The sequence below is a fragment of the Triticum aestivum genome, chromosome 4A (assembly GCF_018294505.1).
Source record: "Triticum aestivum cultivar Chinese Spring chromosome 4A, IWGSC CS RefSeq v2.1, whole genome shotgun sequence".
Taxonomy (NCBI): Eukaryota; Viridiplantae; Streptophyta; class Magnoliopsida; order Poales; family Poaceae; genus Triticum; species Triticum aestivum.
This window is the reverse complement of record NC_057803.1, coordinates 85632950-85641444: the sequence shown is the minus strand read 5'-3', so window position 1 is coordinate 85641444 and position 8495 is coordinate 85632950. Positions and strand designations below refer to the sequence as shown.

At 45.8% G+C, this 8495-nt stretch overlaps 1 protein-coding gene across 4 annotated transcripts in view; it reads left to right on the top strand.

The window, feature by feature from the left end:
- The window catches only part of LOC123085305 (protein MOS2), a 5631-nt gene extending 2441 nt beyond the window's left edge, over nt 1-3190 (top strand). For 2 of the 4 annotated variants that reach the window (XR_006439670.1, XM_044506927.1), the window contains exon 2: nt 2385-3190. The gene's annotated coding sequence lies outside the window, so the exon portion shown is untranslated. Of the gene's footprint in view, nt 1-1552; nt 1639-2384 lie in introns of all 4 variants that reach the window. The other 2 variants (XR_006439672.1, XR_006439671.1) reach the window with 2 other exon arrangements.
- The last annotated feature ends 5305 nt before the right edge of the window (nt 3191-8495 follow it).

Genomic DNA, 8495 nt, shown 5'->3' with positions numbered 1-8495 from the left:
TGGCTGGGTTGTTATAGGTTTCAGTTACCACAGTTGCAAGTATTGAGGCCTTGCTGGCTTACCACAAAGCTGCAACTTGCAAGTATTGAGGTCTAGCATTTGCATGTTAGATCGTGTGAACCATGAGTATCTTCTAAGTACCGCGTCCTGTTGCCACCAATCCACAACCTAAGGTAAGCATTATGAGCCCGTATTCTTTGTAGGTATTACGCACTGTCTCTCTAATTTTGCTGGCAGCCGCATGCTCTGGACTGGCTGCACTCATCTATTGTATCACATATGTGAAACCTTCCGCATGTCAATGTTAATTATATGCCCGGTTTGTAGATGATTCGATAGACAGTACAAAAAATTTCATTGTAGGTTTGGAATATTTTGGGATGTGAACAAGTTGCAAAGCTCAGTTCTCCATATGAGATCAAAAAATAATACGTATTTAGTTTTGCTCAGTTTCACGGGAGGGGTCGACCGATTTTGACATGGGAGGAGTCCGTTAAGAGAGACCTGAAGGATTGGAGTATCGACAAAGAGCTAGCTATGGACAGGGGTGCGTGGAAGCTTGCTATCCATGTGCCAGAGCCATGAGTTGGTTGCGAGATCTTATGGGTTTCACCTCTAGCCTACCCCAACTTGTTTGGGACTAAAGGCTTTGTTGTTGTTGTTGTTGTATTTAGTTTTGCTCAGTTTCATTGAGGAATGAAACAGTCATATTGGCTTTTGTGTTTAGGTGTTATCTTTTATCTATATAGCACAAGGCTTGTGTGGATTTACTTATGGAACTGCAATTTGTGTTGTCTTATTCGGCATATGCTAACCAATCAATGGTATCTTTCTAAAGACCTAGGTAAATACTCTGAGGAAAGAGGCTGGTATTGATGCCTTCAAAAGGGATAGTGATAGATCTAAGAGAGTGGTGAGGAGAGCCGCGCGGAACACTTAAATACATTTCTGGTTTCCTTCAAAATACAACTAGGCTCTGCTTTATAGAGGACTTCTAAAGGATGGCTTGAAAAGGGATGGATGCAAGGATGGTGAAGATTTGGTAATAGATGGTTTTCGCCCATTTTTATGCAAATTAACTGGGCAATTCTCTTCTGCTTAACTAATAGGTAGAGGCAAATCTTTTGCCTCCGTTTCGAAAAGAAAAAAAGATTCGATCATAGGGGGATGGAAGAAGGAGCCGGGAGGAACGATTAGATACATCCTTGTTTCCTTCAAAATACAACTAAGTTCTGCTTTATAAAGAGGACTTCTAACTGATATTAGAGAACTCTCTGTAGTATAAGATGCAAACATTATTATGAAAGGATACCATCAAAACAAACAGTATACAACTAAAAGATACTGCCTCCTTTCCAGTTTAAAAGGCCTACGCGTATCTCTAGGTTGACAATTTTTCCAAACTAAGACGAGTCATAGATCGTAAATTTATACCATTAGAAACTTCAAATGTTATATTTTCCAAGTTATAATTTTTGTGATATACAATTTGCATCGCATCTACTATATCTAAATAGGAGAACCCCACTACATGATTTCTCTGCACATGCAGCCTATCCACCTCATCACTTGCCACATCAGCCTATCTAAACATGCAGGCGTGTAACGCCAGCCACCTCTTGCGTTTGGTTTTCAGCGGTAAATCACTTTCCCACTTCATGCATTGCATGCTCCTATGTCTTTATAATTTTTGTGATATACAATTTGCATCACATTGGTTGAATTGGCAAGCCCAAACTTGCATGTGACATAAACAACCTTCATCTACAGTATATTTCAGTGGGCCTCTTGACATAGCATGATTACAGTTTTGGGTAATGTTTCTGCTCACCAGTTTTGCATAATAGCAAACTGTACCATAGGCCATAGTCATGTTGGCTTCTAGTTTACGGATTACCTTCCAAGATTTGTCATCTTCATTTTATAAAATAGATTAGTGTGTCACCCAAACATGATTTTTAAATCGAATATGGTTCAGATCAGATCAAGGATATTGTGATTCACTATAATATCACAACTCTGCTATACTAGCATGGCGCGGCAATTGGAATTTTGTGCCAATTAGAGACTGTATTCGTCCCTAATAGCGAATCAAACACAACAAGAATTGTATATAATTCAGATAGTAGTTTCTGTGTCTAGCTGTGTTGCACTGAAATTACAAACATTAAAAACTGTAGAGACACCGATATTTGATAATTACAATACGTGCACATGGTATTCAAGCGCATGCATTTCAAACCCTTACTCAGTAGTTGAGTTATCTTTCTCCTTATACTCTCCCTCGTTGTTGCCTTCTGCAACTTTTTTTGACTCGTTGCATCATGTAGCCGACTTGTCAACTTTTTCCTTCTGAGCAATTGCAATCAATGTCTTGTTTATAGGTTGATGACTTTTCTCCTATAGTGCCTACTGCTGAAGATCACAATGGAAATACAGAGCGCCTGGCAAAACAAGTTTCCAGACGACAGGCTTGGCGACCGATATTTACAGGTGCTCTGCTTTTATGTATGACAGTGACATATGATGCCCTGTTTCCAGTTTGCGCATAGCACTGTTTCAATCAGTGTCAATTCCTCCACAATTTACATACCAACCTATTCTATGTGAAGAGTCTTGATCATATTCGGAATGGTAGCTTCCTTCTTTGTGGTATCATCACTTTGTGCATGCGATAATCTGATGGCGGGGTATGCAAATATCACTTTGGTCTACCAGTCAAGATATGAGATGACATGGTTCACTGATACTCAGGTTGGGAAATAATTTTCTTTCCAGCATGGTAGTTGGGAAAAGAAACTGGACTCTGTAAATCAGGGACATGATACACATTTGCTTTGGTCCCAAGCTTCAGTGTGTAAATTACCAGTGTTGCAAAATTGTAAACTCTTGTACCGATGTATAACCGGATGGTTAGCTGAATGGATATCAATTTGAGTCACTTGGGCTCGATTGTGTTGAAACTGCTGGAACTCAGAGAGCCTGAGATATCCAGAGAATGCAAGCAGAGCACGGCGCATGCACAGTACCTGTATGGGCTGACATTTCGGCGCCATAGCCTGCCTCCTGCCGAAAGCATTGCGGAGATCTGTATTTTTACTCCATTTTTTCTGTTTTGCCATTTCTAAATTTATTAAGTGAACTGGTCCTTCCACGAAAGGAATCATTTTGTAAAATAGTCATCTATCCACTGAGAGCGATGTATGTCAACTCCAATTATATGTACCTGCACGGCATAATTCTTATGGTTGGACTTGGATGCTTCCAAGCTAATCATTTTGGAATTTCTCGCTCAACGAACTTCATAATCATTCTGATGATCAGTTAGCAGTTGCCAGATTAATCTCCCCCATTTCTTCTTCTCAGAGGACCAATATTGTTGTTGGCGAGAGACAAGAATGTCCGCCGAGCGCTTCAGCTTGTAAGACCTTTCGTTGTTGTTGAGATAAGTCCAAACCTGCAATTGCATTACCACTTGGAATCCATAATTTCTAGTACTCCCTCCGGTCTTTTTTACAACGCACATGAGATTCGTGTCGAGTCAAACTTTGCAAAGTTTAACCAAAATTATCTTAAAAACTATCAACATGTACAATACCAAATATATTAGCGGGTACCGAGTAAAATGGCTCAATTAATCAGTATTCAGAAATTTCCAGGCAACTCACATCAAGCAAAAGCATTCATTTCACTAAACAAAAGGAAACGGAATGTAAGAGCAACCACAACTCCACAAGACTGGTTAGAAAATGCAGGCCTGACGTTCCTCCCCATCACCCATTCTAAGTCCAACGATTCAAAACAATTGATTAACAGTCGTCCAACCGATGGACACCCACACGCAGCACGTCCCCATGTTGCGCCAAGCAAGGACACGGCCTCATTTCTTTACGGCAACTTGCCACAGTCCCATGAGAAATGATAAGTTCAAAAATGTCAATTAGGGGGGGTGGGGAATCTCCTCTCAGATCACGATGTGCCCTCATGCGCGCCTAATAACAGCGGCATCGCTTTGCAGGCAGGCAGGCAGCACATCCCAGAGGCGAAATTAAGAAGGCATATCACAGTGCATTATTATTAGAAGATCGTGGTGCTCCTCGTGCCCAACGGTAGAGAATTTTGTGAACTGGCTTGGCTTCGATTTTCTTTTCTTTTCCCTCAACTACTGGCAGCGGCATGGCTTAAATTCCTGCGATCCCTCTGAGAGTATATTTTAATCTTTTCCCATGGAATATCTACAGCTTGAATAACATGAAATAATTCAAGTGGCAGGGCATGGCAGTCTTGCCAGACTAGAGAATATTAGTACAAGAAAGCCAAGTGATTAATAACACGATCCCCTCGATTTAACACAGGGATAGCGAGGATGATTATGTGTTGAGATAAGTACTTACTATGTACTCCCTCCATTCCGAATTACTTGTCTCAGAGCTTGTTTGATTCAAAGGAATTTTATAGGATTTCTGGAGGATTGAAATCCTTAGTATTTTTTCCTATATTGGTCCTTTGATTCATAGGATTGGATCCCATAGGAATTTTTTCTATGGAATCTTTTGTACTACATTTATCCACTCCAACCTCTTTTTACAATTCCTTTGTTTTTCCCGTGGCATCAAACAATCATTGCTAATTCTATAGGATTCAAATAGGCATGCCACTCCAACCCTACACTTTTCCTATTCCTACGTTTTCAAAATCCTACGAATCAAAGAGGCCCTTAGATTTGTCTAGATACGGAGGTATCTAGCACTAAAATGAGTCTAGATACATCTGTATCTAGACAAATCCAAGACAAGTAATTCGGAACGGAGGGAGTACTTAACATGTTTTACTAGCAGAAGAAGAAGCTGATGGATGGAGCACCGTGTTTGTGCCAGGCGAAAAGCCAAGGGAGGGAATATGCTGCTCGCCGGCAAAGGCAATTTGGGGCTGAGAGCAAAAGGAAGGGGTGGAGGAAAGGGGAGAAAGGTAGCTGGCTGGCTCCCGGAGAATGTTCATTTTGTGCGGTACGTTCTCCGTCGTGGAACGGAGTGCAGCACGTCACGCGCGCTCAATCCGCTCCTCTTGTAGCTTCCACCACCGGACGGAATAAAGCTGCGTGCTCCTCCTTTTTCCCTCGGCATCCTCGACGATCTTTCTTCTTCCTCCGTGGAACAAAACAGTATGCCATATGCGTAATGGGGATCTGGCACTGCCCGGACCGGATCGCCAGCATGGTCACATTGCCATGGCTAGCGCACTAATGATCCATCACGCACCTGCAGCCTCGTCCAAGCTGAGATGCCCGCCACGAGATGGGGAAGGAAGCATCGCTCGATCATCTCTATCGTACATATTTTGTTAGAGAAATAATCGTACTCCCTTCGATCCATATTACTTGTGAAGAAAAATGTGTATGGATTGAGGCGACGGTCGATGAGGGGCCATGTACATGATTAGCACGCCGTGGGGATGCATGCATGGCCTTTGGCTTGCAAAATACTCGTACAAATGCATGTGACGCGTCGCCGGCCGTGTCTCGTGCCGCACCGATCCCACTGTCCCAAGCCGGCCGGCGGTTGAATCTACCCTACCCCCACTCGATCATTGCGTTGCGATGCTCGACATGGGGAATTCCGGTCATATGCTCCGTGTGAAATGAGGCACCGGTACCAGCCTACGTGCATGCACCCAAAATTTGTGACAGACTTAACTATAGCACAATATGTTTCCGAGGGGCCCGGCACGCACAGGACTAGTTTTGTAAGGGCATCTTCAGCCGTTGGCCCTTCAGGGGGTGTCTAAAAGCGTCGCCTAAGGGTGAGCCGGCGCAAAAAAAGGCCCTGGGGCGAGTCGGTCCCCAGCCGTTGGCCCCCAGGGCCGCCCGCAGGCGCGTATTAAAAAAAAGGACTGTTCGGTGAAGTTATGATAAAAACTAGTTAAATTTCGGCCAAACATGACAAATTTCGATGAAATTCGCGCATTTTCATTACATTAACATAATCTAAAAAAGAAAAGGGTTGAAGTCGTCGCCGCCGTCGCTGCCATCGTCGTCGTTGGCCTTCTCCTCCTTGACGCGGGCGCCCCTGCTGGACCCTGCCCGGCGTCACCATGGCGGACTGGCGGCGGCGCGGCGTCGTCGTCGTCGCTGTCGCATAAGACGACGACCCCGTCTTCAACGCCGCCTCGTCTCCGGGGAAGCGCTCTGCCATGGCGACGAGCTCGGCGGTGGTAGAGAGGGAGAGAGAGGGGCTGCCGGTGGCGCTCGGGAGAGGAAGACGGAGACGGAGAGAGGGGCTGGGCGGCGGCGAGGGGCGAGTATGGTGTGGGCACCGGCGAGAACCGGCGGCTTTTATAGCCGCTTCGCGCCAAAACAGTTCGCCCCGGCGCCCCCGGGCGCCCCCCTGGCGCGCCGGGTTCGGCCTGGATCCGTCGGCGCTGTTTTCGGTCTAAACCGGCGAAAATTGGGCTACTGGAGACGCGATTGGGCCGTTTTTTTAGCGCCGGCGCAAAAAAAACGCCTGGGGAGGCTTTCCTGGAGGCGCGGCTGGAGATGCCCTAAGCACCCCGATGAGCATAGTCTGCGAATACTTGTAGTCGATTCAGCGCAAAGGACCGGCTGAAACCGACAGCAATATACTACTGAGTACTGACTGCGTGCATATTCTACTCGATCAGATGCTCTTATCCTCGCCTCGTTTCACATCTCGTGCGCGCGCCAGCATCGGGGGCTGACCGGTTCTCTGAACGTGTTCACTTCGCCATCGATCTTCTGACATTTACTAACAACTGTCCGTTCATAATTAAAACTCGGGCGAACGGTTCACGGAATCACGAATGGTGATTACTACTACTAATAGCAACAGCACATCACATCACAAGATGCGTCCACGCACCATTTCCCAGTTATTGCGATTTGTGAACGTACCACTCCTGCAAGTTTCGAACTCTTTTGGGACCTCTTCTGTTAACAAGTTTCCAACCCTTTTCTTTCTCTTGTTCTTCTCACCGGGACGATCTACGTCACTCAATTACTCTTCAACTTGTAATAGCTGACCACACCTGCTGTGCGGTTATCCCTGAACGGAAGTAATTAAGCCCGACGAAGCGGTGAGATATAGACAGATGTAACCGATGAGATCGATCATCGTACGTACATCACACTCCGACAGTGTTAGGAGGAGCTGAGCTAGGCTGAGCTCCGATGTAGCTCAGCTCCGATGCCTCACTCGCTCACTCACTCACATGCAGGCATGGCATGGATTTCAGGCGCCGCGCGTGCTCACTGAAACTGAAAGCAAGCCAAAGACAAAGGCACGTAGTAGCAGCATCGAGGAGGGGCGATAGATACAGTGCACTGCATGGGAGTGCGGGAAAGCGATCACCCGCAAAAGGCACATTCCCTGATCGATCGACCCGGCCTCTCGCCTTTAACCTGCGGCTGTGTCATCGTCGATCTGCACTGCACTTTGGCACCTCTCCCGCCCGGCCAGGACCGGCCGGAGGCCATCGCTTTGCAGGTTTATTCGCATGGCATGCATGTCTCCCTTTCTCGTCTCGTACGTCCTCGTCTGGCCTGGGCCAGGAACCGGCATGGCCATGCCAAGGCCAGCCAGACGCCATTCACCAGTGAGTGTGTTGCATGCGCTGGTGGTGCACACACAAGGTACGTACGTACGTATATATGCATGCGCCTGATGGCTGATGCCCGGCGGCGTGGCGCGCTGGTGACCCCGCGACCTCAGCGCCGGCTACGTAGACGTATGCTAGTGTCGCCGTCGTTCCCCGGCAACCCTCGCTTTCACCTAGAGGAAGAGCAAAACGATGGGAGCATCTATGCGCGCGTACGTACATTTTGTTTAGTTATTGGTAGTAATCATAGGTGTGTGTAGCCAGTACGTACGCCCCCCCACGCTCCGCTGGGTTCATGCATGAACCATCTCCTTGATCGATCCAATCATTGTGTAAGATGCACATAAACTATGAATGTAACAGAAAATGCCAACGACCGAGAGAGGAAGTGCATGCGTCTTCTCTAGTTTTATTCGTGAACCTCCAGATCTGTATAGTTATAGTTAGTGGGCCGTTTCATACCGGTCGGTCGGCGAGGCGCACTTCAGGAAAAAAAAGTTTTAATGGGGTCATGTCTATTACAGTAAGGTCATCTCCTATAAATTTATAATGATTAGTTAGTAGTACTAAGTTAGTGAAGGATTTGCTAATTGCATTGGGGACAATTGACCCCAATGCCTACAAGGCAGCTCCGTCCAACTTCACGTAGATTGGTAGTAGTAGGAATTAATACCTCCTCCATTCAGATGCATAAAGCACGTGGTGAAAAATAGATATTTCTAAAGTATTAGTTGCATTTTAATTAGATATTAGTACTAACAAATTTAAGTTGTGACCACCACGTACAATGCATGTGGGCGTGATATAGGCATATTGTTAAGAGATATGTCAGGCAAATAGAAAAGAGGAAAATCAAATCAACATAGAGAAATACAAGATTTTAG